Genomic DNA, 23,819 nt, shown 5'->3' with positions numbered 1-23,819 from the left:
GTTGTGGCCCCTAGGGTCTCACAGCTCACGCTCACAGTAGACTACAGGAGAAGGAAGCAGCAGGCTGGAACAACAAGGATAGTAAAGGAATAAGGCAGAGGTCAGGGCAACTAGCAGACAGGAACAACAGGAACAACAGAGTACACACCAAAGGTTCAGGGTCACAGGTAAACAGGGATAGTCAGGGACACGCCGAAAGGTCAGGGTCACGAGCAGACAGGAATAGTCGGGAACACGCCAAGGTCAGTAACAGAGACAGACGAAGAGCACACGGCAAGCAGGAAACAGGAAGCCAAACACACAATGAATACACAATGGTTGATCAGCACCCCTGGCTTGTAGTGCACAGGTTAATATAGGGTTCCGGGCCTGGGGTGGAGCCAAGCTTAGAGGAGAGGTTATAAAAACAGCCAGGTGAGAGTGGCTGACCTTTTAGTCTGAACACATGAGGAGGGGTAAGCAGACTGAGAAAGATTACTGCATAACCATGACAGGCTTAAATCATCCCACCGATATCCAACCGTGCATACAGAAAAAGATCTCTCCACATGAAAATCAAATAAGTGCTCCAATAGTGTGATAACGTTTAAAACAATTGAATGAATAAAAGAAAGGCCTGGAGCATTACCTAAAAGGTAATTCAGCGCAGGGCCGGCATGACAGGGGTTAATGGGGCTTGTATGGGTATAGGAAGGGGGTAGCAACAGTTAGATGGAGTGTAGACTGGAGGGGGAGGAGCGGTTAAAAAGTTGCTGGGAACTGAAGGGGAGGCAAGAGGAGAGAGGGTAAGGAACTTCTCCTTCCCTGCTGCTTCATCCCGTAGTGACATAGATTGACATGGGGACGTGGAACAGCTGATGAAGCAGCTGCGGGATGTGGCGGCGGTGCACAGCACCGATTGGCTTAACACGCAGGTCAGGAATATTTTAATGGGAGCCGCGGAAGGGGTAATACATCCTCACCCCCCACAGTGACTCGGCCTCGGAGGTCTAGGCCTCCGGAGCGCCTCAACCCGGAGGTATCTCCCAGGGTCCAGTGCCGCATTAGGAGCCCCACGGAGATGCCCTCCAGGGACCCTCCGGCACCCGCACGGAAGCGCCAGTCACACGGGCATCGGTGCAGGCTGGGAGGAATCCTCAGCTCAGGCGGGACTCACGGGATGGGGGGAGGACGCATGATATGACCCATCCTTCATTGAGCAAACAGACGCACTCTGGCCTGATGCCTGGAGTGGCTGGTGTCCCCTCTGTGGGGGAGATGTCAGGAGAGAGGGGGCTGGATGGCGGCGCTGCGAGTAGAAGTGTTCGGGGTCGGGCAGCGAGAAGTGCGGGGAGAGCGGCTTCATCCCGCCCAGTCGGGGTGACTGCCCAGCCGGTCAATGCAGAGGAACAGCCTGGGCCGTCTTGGAGGATGGGGAGCAGTGACGTCACGGGTGACCGTACTGGCGCCCCTCGGCAGTCAGGTGTCACGAGCCAGGGCTGCACAGATGATCGCGATGACACTACCTTATCCGAGGGTGAGCTGGAAGATGAGAGCGGTGACGAGTCGTGTTGCCAGCAACGGTGGAGAGTGTGATGACGGCTCGTGGAGGTCCTAATCCGCGGCAGCCTGGTAAGCGGCCCTTAGACCAACCTACTTTTTCTTCTGTGTGTGTGCCTGTGGTTGAGGGAATGGGATCTGGGGGTGTGTCGCATGGTGTGTCTGCGTTAGGGAGGGGCGCTAGGGGTAGCGCGCAGGAACTGACACGGCTGCTGGCGGGTTTGAAAGAGGTGTTAGGGAGGTTGGCCCCATTGCCGGGGGTCGGGCCGCCCACGGCGCCTTGGGTTCGTAATCATGACACGGGTGGGTCAGGGCCTGTGACAGTTGCCAACAGCACGTTAACAGGGACAGCGGCTGGTGGGTTGCAAGCACCCCTGCAGGAGCAGGGGGAGTGCAAGTGGCAGTGGCAGGGTAGATCAGTGTGGCGGACAAGGTAAGTCGGCGGAGAAGGAGGTAGATCGGGTACGATTGGCGGACGCGGCCAAGTGTGAGGTATATGTCTGTTTTGAAGGCCCACTCGGAGCGCACCTCAAGCAGGAGGTGCGTGAGAAAATCTGGTGAGTATGTGGAGATTTTTTCCCTGCTTCCGCTGGAAAAATGTAATCTGGACAGAGGTAAGTTGGATGATAGTAAGAAAGAGGAGGAAGAGAAGCGGAGATATAGACTCATTCCTAGGTCGTTGCCAATTGGCTACAGGTGTTTGCTATTCTGGCTAGCGTTATAGGGGAAAAGGCGCCGGAGAATTGCTCCGCTCTCTTTTGCTACTTAGATGCGATCGGGGAGGCGTATCGTGTTTATGGAGGCTTGGCCTGGCTCAGGTATGACGAACAGTTCTGGCAGCGCAAAGCAATACGTCCATCTTTGCGTTGGGATCACAAAGGCATTAGTCTTTGGATGCGGCTCATGACCTTGGCGCGGGCTGGGACTTCGTTTTTTCAGTCGGGGGCCGGCGGATCTTCTTCCTCTGGACAGTCGGCCGAAAAATGTAAGGGGTGTTGTTGGGCATTCAATGAAGGGAGTTGGAAGTTTGGAGCGAATTGCAAGTTCAAACACGAGTGCTGCGGGGGCTCCCATTCCAACAATAGATGTACACAAAGAGGCAAGGGTAAACAAGGGGAACTTGCAGGAAAAAGGGAGGACTCCGGTGAGCATAACAAGGATGCGTCTGTTTCTAGGTAGGTATCCAAAGCGGGAGCCAGCGGCACTGCTGGCTGCAGGATTCTCCGAGGGTTTTAGGATTCCGTGTAGGCTCACCCACCCCCCTCTGCATGCGGACAATTTGAAGTCGGCGCTGGCTCACCCGGAAGTGGTGTCCCAAAAGTTGTCAAAAGAGATCGAGCTGGGCTGCATGGCGGGTCCGTTCGCTTCTTCACCCATGGACAATCAGTCTATTTTTCTACATTCACACTTCATACCACACGGTTTCCCCCCTCCCCCCTTTTTTTTATTCTCCACCCCCTCCTCCCCCTTGTGCCATTCCTTCCCTTTTATTCCTCACATTATCCTCACTCTGGTTTTCTGTTCTGTGCATGATGCATCTAAGGACCTACTCCCAACCTGTATTTGCCTATATCTTCAAAACTATGGTAATACAACATTCCCTCTCATTGCCCTAGGGGTAAAACTTTTCGACTGGAAACTCTTATATTTAGTACATTTATATTTAGTACTTTTGTTACCCCTCGCAGGTGCAGTGCATGCCCCTCCTCCCCTCCAAAATTTGGGGGTTATTCAATGTGTGATCCCTCGTAAGGTATGTGTGCGCGACGTCTGCTCTCCAGGGGGACCAACCCACCGCCGGGGAAATTGGAGACATATGAGAGGGTAACTCCCTCATACTTTGGCCGTCTACAATCATTAAGAGCATTTTGACTGGTAATGTTGTAACAGATCGACTTGTTTATGTATATACCAATACATTGTTTATTTCTGTTCTGTTTTGTTCTGAAAGATTTTTTTGATGCATATTTACATCCCTACAGCTGTCAAACACCTATCCTCTGAAGATGACCCACTGGGGTCGAAACGCGTCAGTATTTTACGATTTAATATTCATGCTGTTTTATCTTTGTTGCCCATGGTGGATTGTACTGTACACTGCTCCCTGACCAAGTTTATAAAATATAAATTATATTCTAGTTCATGTCCTGACCCTCATATGTCAGAACGCACTAAGTAAAATTCTGTTCAAAAATTTTGTTTTATACTAATAAAACCTCTTGACCATCCATTTAACTTGAATTGTGTTACATTTCATTATTGGCTGCATTAAAGCCCCGTTAGGGGGTCTCCCGTTTTTTACAGACCTGAACCTATGCTCAGTGTCATATACGTCATTTGATGCTGCGGTACATTGGGTCCGGGTCTATGGGCGGGGGGCTTTATTGGCAAAAACGGATATTGAATCCACTTTTTGTTTGTTACCAGGGCATCCTGACAGTTTTCACTTGCTGGGTTGTAAGTGGAAGGAGTATTACTTCATTGATCAATGTTTGCCCATGGGGTGCTCTATTTCGTGTTCTTTGTTTGAAACTTTTAGTTAATTTTTTGAGTGGGTTGTCAGGGAGGTGTCTGGGCTTCCGTCGGTCATCCACTACTTGGATGATTTTTTGTGCTTCGGGCCGGCCGTGTCTAATCAGTGTAGGATTTTGTTGACTACGATTCAGCACATGGGGGAACGTTTTGGCGTTCCGCTGGCGGCGGACAAGATGGAGGGACCGGCTACAGTCCTCTGTTTTCTCGGTATTCTGATTGATACTGAGGCTATGGAATGCCGCCTCCCGGAAGATAAGTTGACGGACTTGCAGGAGGCAGTGGTGTCAGCACGGAGAGCGGAAAAGTCGACATTGCGTCGGCTTCAGTTGCTTCTGGGAAAGCTGAACTTTGCCTGTCCGATTATGCCGATGGGTAGAGTTTTTAACCGCTGGCTGACGGCGGCCCCGGTTCGAGCTCCGGGGTATCACATTCACTTGACCTGGGAACATAAGGCGGACCTGGGTATTTGGGAATCCTTTTTGGATTCTTATAATGACAGGTCAGTGTGGATGTCAGAAGATATGTCTAGTTTTGATTTGGAGCTGTTTACCGACACCGCGGGATTGGCGGGTTATGGAGCATATTTCGGGGGGCAGTGAAGTGCGGGCCCGTGGCCGTTAGAATGGCGGGAGGCTGAGTTTACTAGGAATTTGGCTCTTTTGGAACTCTTCCCGATCGTTCCTGCAGTAGAGCTATGGGGTTCTCAGTTTGGCAATAAGAAGATTCATTTTAACTGTGATAATATGGCTGTTGTGCAGGCTATCCATAGCGTGTCAGCTTCGTCGCCACCGGTGGTGCGTCTGTTGAGGCATTTGGTGTTGGCATGTTTGCGTTGCAATGCGTTTACATATGCGGTACATGTCCCAGGGTGCACTAATTCATTGGCCGATGCTCTTCTCGGTTTCAGTGGGACAAGTTCCGATTGTTGGCTCCGGGAGCTGCGCAATTGGGAGTTCCTTGTCCAGCTCAGCTGTGGCGGATTGCCTTAGAGTGACTGCAATTCTGATTCGGCGATCAGTGAGTGAGGCTACTTGGGCAATGTATTCGAAAACATGGGAGGAATGGTACGGTCTGGTAAGGAGTTTGGGTGGGGCGGTTGCTGATGGGGAGATTGGGTTCCTGGTGTTGTACTTTATAGGTCGGAATATAGAGTTGTGAGTTTCAGTGTCAGTGTTGAATATCAAACTGGCGGGTTTAGCGGTTTTGTTTAAGTTGATGGGTCAGAGGGATTGCACCAAAGATTTTTTGGTGCGGCAGGTGGTAAAGGGATACCGTAGGGGGCGGCGGCCGGTGGATGGGCGCCGTCCGGTGTCTTTTGAGTTGTTAGGCTCTTTGTTCAGGGTGTTGCCGGAAGTGTGTTTGTCGGGATATGAGGCCCTTTTGTTTCAGACCGCTTTTTCTTTGGCATTTTTTGGCGCATTGCGGATTGGGGAATTAGTTTCCTCGTCCAGAAAGGGGTTGGATGGCTTGCAGTTGGCTGATGTCCATTGCAGCAGTAATTCAGTGTTTTTTTGGATTCGTAGATCCAAGACCAATCAAGCTGGGAGGGGAGCGAGGGTTGAGTTGTTTAGCATAACCGGGTCACCGGTCTGTCCCGTGCAGGTGGTATCATGTTTTTTGGAATCACGCCCAGCCAAGGTCGGACCCCTGCTCTTGCATGCAGATGGTTCAGCCTTGTCTAAGTACCAATTTACAGCTGTGTTTTGGAGGTGTTTGGGGGTGTTGGGATTTTGTCCATCAGATTTTGCTTCCCATTCTTTTCATATTGGGGCCGCAACAGAGGCAGCACGATGGGGTTTGAGTGAGGGGGCTTTGCGGCAAATTGGGAGGTGGGAATCTCGGTGGTACCATTTATATGTGCGTCCTCAATTGCTTTGAGTGAGTGCTGGTTATGTGGGGTGGGGGAATTTTCTGTGAATGTAAGTTGTACTGTTTGTCCCCTCTGTTATCTTAAAGGGGGGAGGGCGGTATGGTTTTGTCCTGCTGCTATGTGTGTGGTGTTGTTTTTTCTTTCAGAAAGGGGCTCCTGCTTAATATGGATAATGGGCCACTCTTATGTCCACTGGGGAGCGAGAAGAGCAGATGTCCGGCCTGACGGTCATCAATTGGGCATTCCCAGGGATGAAGCAGTGGTTCGTTGGATCGGGATTCCAGGTTTATTGTGGAGCAGAATAGTTCCTGAGTTTGATCGCTATGCCAGGCTGGATAGGCCACCCGATGTGTTAGTGGTACATGCAGGGGGGAACGATTTAGGGTTGCGGTCCATGAGGGAGTTAATAAGAGACATAAAGTTTGACTTCCTGCGACTTTGAGTTGATTACCCTGACTTGACAATCGTATGGTCTGATATGGTAGCACGTACTCAATGGAGGTGGGCCAGGTCAGTAGTTGGCATTAATAGAGCACGGGCTAAGGTAAACCGGGCAGTGTCTTGATTTTTGATGTGGAATGGGGGTTTGGCGGTACGGCACCATGAGTTGGAGGGGGAAACTTGTAGATACCTACGTAGGGATGGTGTTCATTTGAACACTGTCGGGATTCATATGAGGTGTCTGGGTTTGGAGGAGGGGATACAGAGGGCCCTGCGGGTGTGGAGGTTCGCTCAAACCTAAGGTGTCAGGTTTGAGTGGTGTGGCAGGGTGCAAGGTCCTGTTTCAGCAAAAAAGGCATGGTGTAGGGTGCATGAGTTACGGCTCCCAGTTGGTATATGGGTACCTGCTAGTCGTCTCCGAGTTGGGGTTTCCACGACTGGAGGCCTAGAAAATGACTAGCAGGTACAGTTATGGGTTATGCCTATGGGGGACCTTGTGCTACATTTTTGTGATAAAACTGGAGATATATTAAAAAAGGTTTATTATGTTATTATGTTAATTATGCTAATTATTTATATTTTTGGTTGATAAAAATGGCTGCTATGGCCAATTTACCCCATTTCAGTGTTGAGTGGTTATTAGGGAGGAGTGGGGTCAATGGGATAGCAGGCCACAAGCCATAGTTAATACCATAGTCAAGAAAGGCCCGGAGCATTACCTAAAAGGTAATTCAGCACAGGGCCGGCATGACAGGGGTTAATGGGGCTTGTATGGGTATAGGAAGGGGTGGCAACAGTTAGATGGAGTGTAGACCAGAGGGGGAAGAGCGGTTAAAAAGTTGCTGGGAACGGAAGGGGAGGCGTCATTGAGCAGGAGGAGAGAGGATAAGGAACTTCCCACCCGCCCGCCCTACAATTTAGCTGGTACGGTGAAGATATACAGCAACCTAGGTGGTGGTTTGCAGCAATTGGCGGGGTGCAAGGTCCTGTTTCAGCAAAAAAGGCATGGTGTAGGGACCCGTATGAGTTACGGCTCCCAGTTGGTATATGGGTACCTGCTAGTCGTCTCCGAGTTGGGGTTTCCACGACTGGAGGCCTAAAAAATGATTTACAGGTACAGTTATGGGTTATGCCTGTGGGGGACCTTGTGCTACATTTTTGTGATAAAACTGGAGATATTTTAAAAAACGTTTATTATGTTATTATGTTAATTATTTATATTTTTGGTTAATAAAAATGGCTGCTATGGCCAATTTACCCCATTCTAGTCTTGAGTGGTTATTAGGGAGGAGTGGGGTCAATGGGATAGCAGGCCACAAGCCATAGTTAATACCATAGTCAAGCAAATCTCCAACTATTGCACTCACATAGATCCAAATAAAGTAAGCATAAAAACAATCCGCCTGTTATCAGCAAGTGGTGGTATATCCCATGAATATCCCATGAATAAGTCGTGATGATGAAACGCGTCAGGTCGTGGCTGTACGGCAACCAGCTGTGACATCTGACGTCAAACCGGAAGTGACGATCCGAGTCTGATGAGTCAGTGAGGGTAGGATACAGATCGTACACCGCGGGTCTGCTGTGACCACAATACACCACCACTTGCTGATAACAGGAGAATTGTTTTTATGCTTACTTTATTTGGACATATGTGAGTGCAATAGTTGGAGATTTGCTTTTATCCATTAAATTGTTTTAAACGTTATCACACTATTGGAGCACTTATTTTATTTTCATGTGGAGAGTTCTTTTTCCGTATGCACGGTTGGATATTGGTGGGAATATTTAACCTTTTGAGGGTAAAAGTGTATATGCCGAGCATGAGAGTGCAAGGCACCTAAAGCCGGTGAGTGTGTTTCTTAAGGGGAGGCACTTTTACATGCGATGTGGTGGAAGATCTGGAATATTACAATTTACGGAGTCAAAATTTGGATTATTTTATGGACTTTAATTTGTGTCACTTCTGTCACTAATGTTCACAGTGACTTTCACTTGTCACAGGGTGTTATTTCATTTATGTTCGTTTATGTTACAGTATTGATTGTCATATTTCAATATCAGCGCTTCTATTTACTATTACATTTTAGGTAGAGGGTAAAATACAGTTTTTATTTTGATTTATTTAGAGTGGCAGCTTTAATCAAATCTCTAATCTTTCCTAGGGGTGCAGTGGTAAGGCTTCAAATGTGGGTGTGTTAAACTTGCTGACCATCAGTTAGACACAGTTTTAATAATTGTTCAATAAAATTGTATATTTTAATCTTGTGGCCTTTTTGGGTGCCTAAAAAAAATCCCATTCTGGCAGACTATTTATTGTTCTATCTATTAGGGATGTTTCACCTTAGTTGCTATAAGTGCTGGGATCTATTTCGATTGGGACGTATGAGTACTGCAGGAACAATGTCTCATTCAAGTCTAGGGATGTTAGTGCTTATTGTAAACAAGCGCAGGCAAGTGCTGCACACAAAGTGGTAAGCTGCTGCCATTGGAGGAGATAAGCAATAATCTACATGGGGGAGATTGTAGCATGGCTTAGTCTATTTAGGGGGCTCAGGGGTGGGGGGTTTAATAAATAGAGAACTTATCCTTTAAACTTGAATTCCAGGCAAATACAGTGTATTAAAAAAGTAATTATACCCTTTGAAATTTTCCACATTTTGTCATGTTACAACCAAAAACGTAAATGTATTTTATTGTGATTTTATGTGATAGACCAACACAAAGTGGCACATAAATGTGAAGTGGAAGGAAAATTATAAATGGTTTTAAAAATTTCTTACAAATAAATATTTGAATCATGTGGCATGTATTTGTATTCAGCCCCCCTGAGTCAATACTTTGTAGGACCACCTTTCACTGAAATTACAGCTGAAAGTGTTTTTGGGGATGTCTCTACCAGTCTCTACTATCTAGAGAGGAAAATTTTTGCCCATTCTTCTTTGCAAAATAGCTCAAGCTCTATCAGATTGAATGGAGAGCATCTGAACAGCAATTTTAAAGTCTTGCCACAGATTCTCAATTGGATTCTCATTCTAACACATGAATATGCTTTGATCTAAACCATTCTTTGTAGCTCTAGCTGTATGTTTAGGGTCGTTGTCCTGCTGGAAGGTGAACCTCCGCCCCAGCCTCAAGTCTTTTGCAGACTCTAACAGGTTTTCTTCTAAGATTGCCCTGTATTTGGTTCCATCCATCTTCCTATCAACTCTGACCAGCTTCCTTGTCCCTGCTGAAGAAAAGTATCCCCACAACATGATGCTGCCACCACCATGTTTCACAGTGGGTATGGAGTGTTCAGGGTGATGTGCAGTGTTAGTTTTCCGCCACACATTGCATTTTGCTTTTAAGCTAAAAAGTTAAATTTTGGTCTCACCTGACCAGAGCACCTTCTTTCACATGTTTGCTGTGTCCCCCACATGGCTTCTCACAAACTGCAAACAGGACTTCTTATGGCTTTAAAGGCCAGTTTTGTGGGGTGCATGGCTAAATAGTTGTCCTGTGGACAGATTTTCCCACCTGAGATGTGGGTCTCTGCAGCTCCTCCAGAGTTACCATGAGCCTCTTGGCTGTTTCTCTGATTAATGCTCTCCTTGCCCGGCCTGTCAGTTTAGGTGGACGGCCATGTCTTGGTAGGTTTGCAGTTGTGCCATACTCTTTCCATTTTCGGATGATGGGTTGAACAGTGCTCTGTGAGATGTTTAAAGCTTGGGATATTTTTTTATAACCTAACCCTGCTTTAAACTTCTCCACAACTTTATCTGGTGTGTTCCTTGGCCTTCATGATGCTGTTTGTTCACTAAGGTTCTCTAAGAAACCTCTGAGGGCTTCACAGAGCAGCTATATTTATACTGATATTAAATTACACACAAGTGGACTCTATTTACTAATTAGGTGACTTCTGAAGGCAATTGGTTCCACTAGATTTTAGTTAGGGGTATCAGAGTAAAGGGGGCTGAATACAAATGCACGCCACACTTTTCACATATTTATTTGTAAAAAAATTTTAAAACCATTTATCATTTTCCTTCCACTTCACAATTATGTGCCACTTTGTGTTGGTCGATCACATAAAATCACAATAAAATAGATTTACGTTTTTGGTTGTAACATGACAAAATGTGGAAAATTTCAAGGGGTATGAATACTTTTTCAAGGCACTGTAGATACATACAGGTAATACATTCATGAACTGTTTACCTGTCAAATTTTGTAATTTTATCCAGTCACTTTTTCAGTGACAAAACTTTTTCTGAAGTTAAGGAGTACTGTAGCCACCGTACCCACAACCTGCCCAACACACAATGAAGAAGCAGCAATACACTGATAAGTCACCAACCCTGTTCATTCTGCTCTTTCCTCTTGTTAGCATATTTCCTGCCAGTACATGCGCACACAGCGGAGTGGATTACTGGAAGCTGATATAAAGTACTGATGTTGCTGGCCTATGTAAAAATCCATTTAAATTCCATTTAATTATTTTTTGATTTTATCACAGAATTTATTTAGAGATTTAGTAACTAGAACTCAACTCGCCAGCAGGAAAATCTCTCAGACTAGTCAAGGAATCTGATAATGATGAGAAAGAAAATAAACACAATTTGTTTTAATACCATATTTAGGGTTCATTAACACACAAACACTGCATGAACAGTCCAAAATCAATGTTAGCCAATAAGCATAATTCACAACATTGAATTGCATGTCAGTGAAAAAAGTACACCAAGCTGCATTTTATTGGCAACGCATACACACACAAACGTATGTAAATGCTTGTAAACCCAATGGGGTTTATTTACTAAACCTGGAGAGAGCAAAATCTGGTGCAGCTCTGCATAGAAACCAATTAGCTTCCAGGTTTTATTGTCAAAGCTTCATTGAACAATCCGAAGTTAGAAGCTGATTGGCTACCATGCACAGCTTGCCCCAGATTCTGAGTGCTCCAGTTTTAGTAAATTCCCCCAATGCATATAAATGCCCAACTAGTCTAACTCCTTTAAACCTGTCAGAAATTACCCATACAGATAATAGAGGAATAAGTCAGCAGACAGAAAATCACACTCATTGCTTTGGATTGAGGCGAGTATACACTATAGAAGATTATGCTTTCTTCATTTTTCATGTCAAAGGTTTACAACCACTTTAAAGGATAAATTCACCAACATGTTACATGTTCCGGTATAGATAAACGTAAGAGTGCAGCGCCGGATAAATACTACAAGTGAGTATGATGTGTGTAATGATAATGTATACAGTATATTACCAGTATAACAATAGTGATCAATAATCAAGTGCAAAATGAAAAATCAAATGAAAACTACTGTAGTCCATGTGTAATTACTCCATTGGCAGTAAACATGCATATAAAAACACAAAAAATTGGTGACAAAAACAATTCATAAATGAAAGTATCCAAATGGAAGTTTTCCAATGCGTGACCCAGGGTCTATGTTTTCCACCACTTGTACTGTCCGTCACCTTTCAATAAAAACAATGGAGGCTTACCCGAGAGCCTGCGTCTGCCCTTACTCAGGGGGGTCAAAACAGGCTTAGTAGAGCAACAGGAACGCTGCTAGAATCTCACAGACCTCCTACACAGGTGACCGGTCAGCATCAATGAAGATCATCTTTAATGGCGCACTCCCAGGAGACAATCGCTATACACCAATGGTCAGGCATAAGCATCCAGTGGATTATCCAAAAGAAGGAGAAAAAAGAGACTCCAATAGTGCAGAGATTCCTTTGAAGATTTATTAAAAGTTCTAAAAATACATAGAAAGCGTTCCTTGCAAGGATAAATGTAAAAAGCCCTGCTAGTATCTATAAAAACAATTCACTCATGCGCAATGCGTGTATACGTGACGACCCTACGACTGTTTCGTCACAACTGACGTCATTAGGGTGGAACTTGTAACATGTTCCCAATGCTGCAGCTGCTGCCTGATCCCCCTCCCCCTGTGACAGCAGTTTGGGGAGAAGTTCCCTGTACTAGGTATCAATTTTTTAAGTTAGCGCGGCCGTGCAGGGCTCAACAATGAATGAATGAGCTACAAGCCCCGACATGTTTTGCGGCTGTTTGTTTGTTGTTCTCAATGCACAGCAGATGCACTGACAGATATGCAGGTGACCTGCATGACACCAGGGATCTGCATAGCACCAAGAGGCTTGCTATGGGGGCACTCGGCAAGAGGAAGAGAAGGAGGAGCTAGGAGTGCCAGCGGGGTACCCAAGAAAAGAAGGATCGGGGCTGCTCTGTGCAAAACCCTTACACAGAGCAGGTAATCTGATATGTTTGTTTTTTTTCCTTTTTCTTTTCTTTAGAATCACTTTAATTGTGCTGAAGCACATACACCTAAAACTTCCCCAGATTTTTAAACACAATCCCAGAGTTCTGCTGATCTGAGCTGAGTGCTGGAGTGTTTGTTCCAGTACCCGGCTGCAACCCTGACAGCAGTGGCGGATGGTGCTCAATTTTCTTGCCGCGGGCAGCCCCCACCCCCCAGTCAGCAAACCGCCCCCCACCTCAGGCGCTTGATCGATTGACGCTTACCCCCCCGTCACTCAGTTGATTGATTGCCACTTCTGCGCCCCAAACCCACCCTTTTTGAAACAAATTAGTGCCTCAGGCTCTAATCATGTGCTTCAAAAAAAAAGTCAAATCCATGCGTCCGGTGCCCTGCATGCCTGCATGTAGATTAGGGCTGGGCACATGGATGAGCGGCCAACAGTATGGCCTATACTTTCAGGGAGAAGAGTTTGTGTAGCAACACAGGGGATGGAGTAGTGGCACCATACCAGGGGGCTATCATTGACTGTTTGGGGTGCAGCATCCCCCGGCTCATGATGTCATCCCTGGTGCTCAGCATAAAACTACTCTTTGAGCAGAGGCTACTAGAGTAATCTGTGCCCTATTTGTTTTGTATGGTGCTAAGTGAACCTGATTTCTGATCACTACCATGTGGAAAGTGTTGGAAGGTTAGGAACCCCTAACAGTATTATGAGGCTTAGATAAATCTGCTGAAGAGGGAGTGTTCTCCATAGATGGTGGTTCCTACCAACCCGATCAGTATCCCCGCCTACATGCTGCTGCTTGATTATTACTCTTATTAGATCACCAGTCATCGGTGGGACACGAGGGATCCTACAGGCAATTCTGCATGCCTTTTTGGGCACAGCTTCCTCAGTACAGGCCCTCTTTAAACTGCGAGTTTCTTGGAGCCACAGTTGATCTAACTTTCCTCTGCACTAAAAAATATGTTGGCACCATACTGGTACAAATAAATAAAATGGATGAACTTTGTATTAAGCAGCATTCAGAAAGCGTCCCATTAACATCCACACAATTCCATCCTCTGAGCAATATTTAATCTCAGACATCATGTTTGTTTTATGGAGAAATATAAGTTAGTATTAGCCCTAAAACTTGCAGTTCTCCCAATTTAATGTTTATATGTCTATAAATTACTTTTTATATTGTGCCTTAAACCATGGCTTATTTCAACAGTGCTGTAAGTGCCATTGCAGAGTCACACTAGGCAAACTTTTTTTTTGTGCTCTCAAAAGGGGTTGGGTGCCTCATTAGCATTGCTGCCTTGTGGGCCAGGGAAGAAATATCTACTTTTATAGCATGATATATTCCCTCCTTCATTTGTCTGTTTTCAGACGTTTCAGCTCTTGCAGATGCTAATTGTCCATTATGCTCCTGGAAGCCAGTGGGATGTATCTGTCTTTTGCCACCACGGTAGGTGCAGCGAGGTTAATGAGAGGTGTGAAGAGCTTTATGTGCCAAGCCTCGTGAAGCAATTTATAGTCATAAATAATGCTGTGACTCACATTGGGCACCCTGTGAATGATAGACTCTTAAGTAGTAGGATTTTGGGGATTACTGCCCATCTGTACTTGTTATCTGGTGTCGATAAAGTTATTTCAGTGTCACGGTTAAAGTAGGACTTTACATCTACTTTTTCATTTTATTTTTATTTACTTAGTAAGGTATGTATTGCGTTTGTTTAGAGTGTTCTTTAAAGCTGAAAGGTTTTTATAATTTATAAATGCACATTGCTTTTTCAGACTCATAATTTTCTATACTATATTTAAAGTGTATCCAAAAACCATTTATTTTATTTGATTAATTAAGCAAGCTTCCGAACCCCTCTCAAGTTTTTTCTGATGTGCCTCTACTGTGGAAATGTACCCTTTCTGTTTTCCCTGTTGACCATTTTAAAATGAGAGAAAGTCCAAAATTTTGAGTTGTCACTGGTAAAGGATTAGAAGAAAAATCTTTTGATGAGGACAGCTGTCTAAAAGAAGATGTTCTTTAATATGAAAGATCTTCTTTCTTTTATTGCCGTATAGGAAGACAAGAAATGTAGGAACATTTCACCAACAAGACGCAGCAAAAAAAAAAAAAAACACGAAAAGTGGTTCTCCAGTCCCCCTCCCCTACAAAATTTAAAGTCAGCAGCTACAGTACACAAACTGTAGCGGATGACTTTATTACGGGTACTTATTTAGTGCTGTCAATTTACACATTGCTTTACATATACATTGTACCTTTATATCAGTCCCTGCCCTCAATGAGCTTACAATCTTTCATACACCAGAAAAACGACTTAAAGAAAAACACACCCAAAGATAAAAGGAATGGACAGCACAGAAGAAATTAAGATAGTATATATGAAATAAATCAAATCATTTAACTACTAAAATCCATTCTAAAACCCAAAGGATATTTTTCTTTTTTACTGGCCTGACCTAGGTAAAGGAAAGAAAGATAACTGTCTGCAGGGGCTTCGAGGGTTGCACAAAGGCTTCCAAAGGGCATGCTACCCCTGGGCCACAGGTTGGGCAACAGACCCCTTAAGCAAATTCGAACAGTAGACAGAACACAATTTTAAATATATATATATGTGTGTGGGGTTGTTTTTCAGGGGTTGGGCTTGGCCCCTTAGTTCCAGTGAAGGGAACTCTTAAGGCTTCAGCATACCAAGACATTTTGGACAATTTCATGCTCCTAACTTTGTGGGAACAGTTTCGGGATGGCCCCTTCCGGTTACAACATGACTGTGCACCAGTGTACAAAAAAGGTCCATAAAGACATGGATGAGCAAGTTTGGGGTGGAGGAACTTGGCTGGCCTGCACAGAGTCTAGACTTCCACCCAATAGAACACCTGTGAGATGAATTAGAGTGGAGACTGCAAGCCAGGCCTTTTTGTCCAACATCAGTGCCTGACCTCACAAATGCGCTTCTGGAAGAATGGTCAAACATTCCCATAGACACACTCCTAAACCTTGTGGACAGCCTTCCCAGAAGAGTTGAAGCTGTTATAGCTGCAAAGGGTGGGCTAACTCAATATTGAACCCTATGGACTAAGACTGGGATGCCATTAAAGTTCATGTGGATGTAAAGGCAGGCATCCCAAAACTTTTGGTGATATAGTGTATATATATATATATATATATATATATATATATATATATATATATATATATACACAACTTATAAGCACCTGGTGCTGATGACGTTATCCAAGGATAAGGAGCCTGTGGGAAACATTATCATCTGGGCACAAGAAGCAGCGAAAAAGGCCATGTACTGGCAGGATCAATAGATATTTTTTGTGTGATGTGTATTAGTACAAAGAACCCAAGCCGATATAAGGGCACACCACAGGGATTGGTTCCATGACAGCATGGGCTCAAAGAAATTGGGTTAAATGATGCTGGTCAGAAGAGTGACAACATCTAGTGGCAGAAAGGAATTACTGCAGGTGACAGCCCCAGTTTACATAGTTATATAGTTAGTCAGGTTGAAGAAAGACACAAGACCATAAACCAATAGCATAGAAAACCTCCATATACAGAACCCCATACCCACAGTGTATCCAGAGGAAGGCAAAAAAAGGTGAGTATCTCAGCCAAACCCGTTTTATTTTTACTTTTGCTTGTCATCTTATTTTTTACTTTTTGTTAGAAACTAAAGTTCCACTTAAGCTTCGTAAACTTTTTTACACTGCTGTGATCCAATACCTGTACTATTCTATGTCATATCTGTATATAATGTAATGTATTTATATAGCAGAATGAGCCTGTATTATTCCAATTAAAAGCACACAGAGGCAATTTGCAGCTTTTATTTTAAATAATGTTGACATAAAGGATTCGAACATAGCTTCAAGAATTGGTGCAAATCCTTTATGGGACTTAACACCAAATGGAATGCCAATAAAGTGGTAGTGCTTAACTCTCGTATAATAAATAGCTAAAAAATAAATAAAAGTGATTGCATTGATGCGTGGTTTCCATCTTTGTCTTGTTTCGTAGCTAAGAAACTCTGTGTTATGGCAACCCCACCAGTCTCCAGCAATATGTGTTCTTTACTGTGCAACTGAGTAAGATTTATAGACTGGTAACTAATATGTTTGTGTTGTTTTTTGTGCGCTATAAAGTGCTCGCTCATTTTAAATTGTGTTTTCATTTTCTTTGAATCAGATGTGCAAAGCTTTCACTTTGTTTTGCCAGGTACTTTGGAGGCTGTGTTAAAGGAGCAGTATAAATCTTAATAAAGCATAGCGCATTACATAGCAATAGAGATATGCCTCTTTCTGTGAGTAATTAACTGCTTTAATATTGGCGTATGTGTTTTGTTTCCATTCCCTTCCGTTGGTGGTGTGCGTTGGGAGAATCAACCCCGCTCTGCACCTTCACCTGCTTTCTGTACTGCTTTGTACTGTGGGGCTGCAAATACAAAAGATCTGCAACACCTGTCAGCGTGACCTGGAAGATTAACTCAGTGGTAAAGACACCAGTTTTGGCCAAGGAATTGTCATGCCCACAGCTAGCATCAGGCCCTTATCTGAAAATCAAGATTTACTGAGCTAATCCTGCTGAAACATGACTTTTATCTAAAATTCTATAATTCTGCACAGCAAGTCTTTTTGTAATACTAGATACAGACTGCCTTATGGTGCTTGCAGGAAGAAAAGAGAAAGAAAGAAAGAAAGAAAGAAAGAGAAACAAAGAAAGAGAAAAGGAAAGAAAGAAAAAAAGAAAGAAATAGAAAAGAAACGAAAGAAAGAAAGAAAAAAAGAAAGAAATAGAAAAGGAGCGAAAGAAAGAAAGAAAGAAAGAGAAAGAAAGAAAGAAAGAAAGAAAGAAAGAAAGAAAGGAATGGAAAAGGAAAGCAAGAAAGAAAGAAAAAAAACTTATAACTTAGTTCCCCAAACTGCAAGAAAAAAAAGTTTATGCAAAAGTGATCTGTTTAAAATAGGGGAACTGCTTAGAATAGAAGGAGGGGGAGAAGAAGTGAAAAAAAAAGGAAAAAAAGGAGGATGGGAGGAAGGAAGGAAGAAAGATAGAAATAAAGATTTTAAAAGTACATTAAAAAGAAAAGTGAAAGGGAGGGAAAGGAAAAGGGAAAAGAAAGTAAATGGTTCAACTTTGTTCTTCAAACAGGAAAAATGTTTCAGGGATCCAGTAAGCAATGCACTGTTTAGAATCAAAAAAGAAGAGGGGAAGAAAAGGAAAAAAAATAGAGGAAGAAAGAAAGGTAAGAAAGTAGAGGATGAATCCTTTTGCGCTTTAATATTTATAGTTAAACAAAAAGAAGAAAGTAGTTCAGCAAAAGAAAATGAGCAATTAATAAAAAAAAGGAAGGAGGGAGGCAGGAAGTGATAAAGAAAGAAGAAAGAAAGAAAGAAAGAAAGAAAGAAAGAAAGAAAGAAAGAAAGAAAGAAAGAAAGAAAGAAAGAAGGGGGGTGAAGGGAACAAAGAGCAAAGAAGTAAGGATGGGTGCCTTTTCAATTCTCTTCTTTAACAAGGAAGGAAGGAAGGAATGAAGGAAGGGAAGGGAAGGAAGGGAGGAAGGGAGGAAGGGAGGGAGAAAGGAAGGGAAAAATGAAAGGAGGAAGGAAGGGAGGAAGTAAGGAAAACTGGTTCTTCTGTGTTCTCTTATTTAAAAAAGAAAAACAGCAGACATTTTTTCAGCAAAAGTGATTGAACAAGCAATGTACATTTTAGAAAGAAGGAAGGAGGGAAGAGGGGAAGAAAGGAAGTGGGGGATATATAGAGTAAAGTGGGTTGGGTTGGTGCCCTTTCAATCGTTTCTATAAGAAACAAAAAAAAGGAGGGGAGAAGGGAATAAAAAGCAAAGGAGGAAGGATTGGTGCATTTTCAACTCTCTTCTTTAGGAAGGAAGGGAGAGAACAGAATGGAAAGAGAAGGGGAGGAAGCCATGAAGGAAAGAAATGTGTCATTTTCAAGGAAATAAAAAAGGGACTTTTCCAATTTTCCAAGCTTCCTAACAAAACTTTCATAAACTTGATCTCTTTAAATGCAACATTTTAAAACGTTCTGGTATCTAAGTATTGCATAATCTCTCTAGTGTCAGTCACAGAAGTGGAATGCCTGTGCCCACAGGTGCAATAAATCCTATTAATAAGGGTTACTTATAGCACGCACCTCATGCCTGAATACAAAGGGATGGATTAGAAGCTGCAGCTGAAATGCAAAATATAAGGTCTTAAGACTTCTTAGCGCACAGTGTGCCTGTTCTGGGCTTAAAGTTCTGCTAAATGAGGGGGATTGAGGATTGTATTGTGACGCCCTCTCTTGTCAATGTGCTTGGGTCACTTAGACTGACATGCAGTGACATGTAATAATGACAGCACAGGCACATCCCTAATCAGCTCGGCGCAGCAACATCAACTAACCGCCACAGCTCTATTAGAAAATATTAGCATCAAATCACAGAGAGGGGCCACAAGGCCGGGAATCAGGAGCCAGCTAGAAAAATAAAAAAAAAAGATTTAAGGTTAAATTAGGTGATTTCAACAATTTGCTTAAAGCTTATGCAAAATCGGCTTGCTTTAAAACCTTGCATAATTCTTCCTTAGATTTATTTGTAGCCAGAATCTTAATATCCCTTGCCTTATACATCTGTAAGAGCGAGAGGTAGTGTCTTCACTGTTCATAGCAGTAATATCATATCCACTGGGTTAGCCAATAAAACAGTATCACCTAAATAAAAAAATAAAAAAATCAATAAACACTATCAAATTTATTAAAGTGCAACTCCAGATTTGTTTGCAAAGGGAAACATCAGATGAAGTAAATTGTCAGTATTTTAACAAACTTTATTACAGATTCTCACACTGTGAAGATACTATGAATATCAGATACTGTACTTTTGAGTTGCTGAAAACTCATGTACTCATTTAAAGTGACATTAAACCAAAAACCAAACATTTATTATACCGCAGCTTACCAATTTATAGATGTGGAGGCTGTGTTCGTTTTCTTTTTTAGGCTTTATTTATTTTTTTTTTTCACCTGTCAATCTGAAGGAAAAAGGAAAAAAAAACTGTTATTGTAACTACTGAAAAAATATGAGTTGGAGTTTGGCTTCAGTTTTTATCTAAATCTGCCAGCACATCTAACACTGCCCTACACCCCAGACTGACAATGCTGCTGTCCAAAGGTGCCCCCGGTGCTCCTTCACCCAGAGTGGAGGCTCTTTAATACAAGAGGTTTGTTAATGGCTGAATCACCAGGTGAAAATACAGGGGGAAAAAGCCTTAAAAAAAAACTAAAAATTATACAGCCACCACACCTAATGATTGATAAGCTGCAATATATTACATTTTTGTTTTGGGGTTTAATACCGCTTTAACTTATATACAAAATAGTGTGTATGTGATAAATTCAGTTGATTTGTGTGATTAAACCTGAATTGAATTGAAACAACATATTTGATCATTAAAGCTCAAAAATCACACATGGATTAGAAAATACTGTAAGCATTGGTGAACTGACCCCTTTGTCTGAGAAGGTGTTAATTACTGAAAAGCTGTATATTTTGCCATTAGTTACTCTTCCATTTCAGGAATTTCATTGGTGGTATTTTCTTAATTCAGAATATCTGCAATGACAGGTGAATCTCCAAAAATTTGAATATTATCAAAAAGTTAATGTATTTTAGTAATTCAATTCAAAAAGTGAAACTCATATATTATATAGATTAATTACACACAGAGTGATATATGTCAAGCATTTATTTATTTCAATTTTAATGATTATGGCTTACAGCTAGTGAAAACCCAAAGTTCAGTATCTCTGAAAATTAGAATATTATGAAAAAGCTGAATATTGTAGACTCATGGTGTCACACTCTAATCAGCTAATTAACTCAAAACACCTGTAAAGGTTTCCTGAGCCTTTAACCACTTCAGCCCTGGAAGATTTTACCCCCTTTCTGACCAGAGCATTTTTTTGCGATTCAGCACTGCGTCACTTTAGCTGACAATTTTGCGGTCGTGCAAAGCTGTACCCAAACAAAATTAACGTCCTTTTTTTCCCACAAATAGAGCTTTCTTTTGGTGGTATTTGATCACCTCTGCGGTTTTTATTTTTTGCTCTATAAACATAAAAAGATCGACAATTTTGAAAAAAGAAGCTATATTTTTTACTTTTTGCTATAATAAATATCCCCAAAAAATATATAAAAAAAACAAATTTATTTCTCAGTTTAAGCCGATATGTATTCTTCTACATATTTTTGGTTAAAAAAAATCGCAATAAGCGTATATTGATTGGTTTGAGCAAAAGTTATAGCATCTACAACATAGGGGATAGATTTATGGCATTTTTATTATAATTTTTTTTTATTAGTAATAGTGGCGATCTGCGAGTTTTATCATGACTGCGACATTATGGCAGACACATCAGACACTTTTGACACTATTTTGGGACCATTGTAATTTATACAGCTATCAGTGCTATAAAAACGCACTGATTACTGTATAAATGACACTGGCAGTTGAGGGGTTAAACACTAGGGGGCAATCAAGGGGTTAAGTGTGTCCTAGAAGTTAGAAGTGTGTTCTAACTTTTGGGGGGGATGGGCTACCACTGACATGACAGCGATCACTGCTCCCGATGACAGGGAGCAGTGGATCTCTGTAATGTCACAAGGCAGAACAGGGAAATGTCTTGTTTACATAGGCATCTCCCCGTACTGCCTCTCCACACCACAATTGCGGGCTGCCCGTGTTAGGCGGCAAATTTAAAGGGACGCACAGGTACACCCATTTGCCTGCCTGTGCCATTCTGCCTACCTACATCTGTGTGGCGGTTGGCAAGCGGTTAAATGGTCTCTCAGTCCGGTTCAGTAGGTTACACAATCATGGGGAAGACTGCTGACTTGACAGTTGTCCAGAAGACACCCTCCAAAAGGCCATTGCTAAAGAAGCTGGCTGCTCACAGAGTGCTGTATCCAAGTATATTAATGGAAAGTTCAGTGGAAGGAAAAAGTGTGGTAGAAAAAGGTGCACAAGCAACAGGGATAAACGCAGCCTTGAGAGGATTGTGAAGCAAAGGCCATTCAAGAATTTGGGGGAGATTCACAAGGAGTGGGCTACAGCTGGTGTCATTGCTTCAAGAGCCACCACACACAGATGTATCCAGGACATGGGCTACAACTGTCGCATTTATGGTTGCCACCGCATCCCTTTAAACCCAAACACATATTAATTATACAGGTGGTTCTGAGGCTAATTAAGGTGGTAATTAAACTCACTTGGTGCCTTATCTGCATTTAATTTGCCACAGAACCCTTGTAATTCAAAGGTGTTCGGGTTTAAAGGGATGAGGTGGCAACTCTAGTCGCATTCCAACTTGTCACATAATTGTTAATGGCACACCAAATACAGAAGCAAACACACATTTTGCCATGTGAAAAAACGAGGGACAAATGCTGCAAAAGTACAGTAAAAAACACGCAACCCACAAAACGCATTAAGCACATGTAATGCAGCCAATTGAATTCAACAGGCTGCCCTATGTGTGTCACAGGAAAAACAAGACACAAAATATGCGCTCCCACTATACTAGATGGGAATGGGGCCTGAAAGTGAAATTGGTGCATTAACAGAAGGACAATGAGGCGCCATTCACATCTGTGCATTTCCTTGCATTTCAGAAATGCACTGCACCAAAAATCGCTAATGAGGTCAGCTGGTCAACTCCTTCCTGTGTCATGACCTACAGTCTGTAAGGAAGAAAGACATTACTATTGGAAACGTCTGGAAACGTGGATTAGGACAAGAAAAGTAAGTGACTGTAGATTTTATGGAAAACTTTGATATTTTTGCAAAAAAAGCACATGAATGCAATATTGGTGCATAGGGGAGCTGGAATTTAGAAAAAAAAAGTGTACAAAGATGAACTTACCCTTTAAGAAAGAATACATATATCTCTTGTTTTTGGAAAACATTTGCATATTCTGCAGCTTTAATTGTTTTTTCCTAGAGCCCTTTTCCAAATAACATTTTATGTCCCTGCTTTTTTAAGTGAAACTCCATTCTCAATAAAAAAAAAAAAGAATTGCAAGGTTGTGTAGCAAGGTCCCAGGCCTCCTTTGATCTAATGAGAACCTCCAGGGCCAGGGCCAGCTGACATCCTTCTGTATATAGTGGGTTGTGAGGCATGGTGGGTGTAGAGTAGTTAAAGTTATTGGGCGCCAGACATTTCTTGAATACCAAAGAAAGTTTATTTCTCTTAACAAACTTTTTGGGGGAGAGAGGGTTAGGGCCAGGACACCCTTAGGTAGTTGCAAGATTAATTGGCAGACTTCAATAGGAGGACGGCCAAGCAGGGAAAGGCATACAGCAAGAAGCCACATCTGCATTTGCAGGAATGCTGTCTCCTATGGCAACAGTCTTTAACAGTTCCTAACACAAAGCGTAATGCCGCGTACACACGATTGGATTTCTCGCCGGAAAAAGATATGACTGCTTTTCCGACGGGGATTCCGCTCAAGTTTGCCTTGCATACACACGGTCATGCAAAATTTGGCTGAATTTACGGCCATCAAGAATGCGGTGACGTACAACACTACGATGAGCCAAAAATATGAAGTTCAATGCTTCCGAGCATGCGTCAAATTGTTTCCGAGCATGCGTAGGAATTTTGCTCGGCGGAATTGCCACAGGCGATCGCATTTTCGGATATTTTCCCGACCGAAAAATTGAGAGCATGCTCTCAATCTTTTGCTGGCTGGAATTCGGCCAGCAAAAGTTCGATGGAGCATACACATAGTCGCATTTTCTGACGAAAAACTCTCACCTGTCTTTTGCGGGCCAAAATTCCGATCGTGTGTACCGTGTGTAACAGTTCTTTCACTTTCACTACAATCGCTCCTTGTAGTTCTTCAGCCCACTGAACTCCCGGTCTCTCACTAGACCCTCTGATTCACTGTCGCTGATTCCCTTGAGTTCCTCTAATCTTCAGGGTGGTATCTTCCTCAAGCGTCACCCCGCCTCTCTGCTGGGTCCCTAGCTTGGCACTCACAATACCTCTCAAGCTTCACCCCACTGGCCTGCTCGGTCCCTGGCTTGACGCACAAGGCTGCTCTGCAAGCGTCACCTCCGCTGGCTG

The sequence above is a fragment of the Aquarana catesbeiana genome, linkage group LG06, assembly GCF_042186555.1.
Source record: "Aquarana catesbeiana isolate 2022-GZ linkage group LG06, ASM4218655v1, whole genome shotgun sequence".
Classification (NCBI taxonomy): Eukaryota; Metazoa; Chordata; class Amphibia; order Anura; family Ranidae; genus Aquarana; species Aquarana catesbeiana.
Note: the sequence above shows the minus strand (reverse complement) of the source record.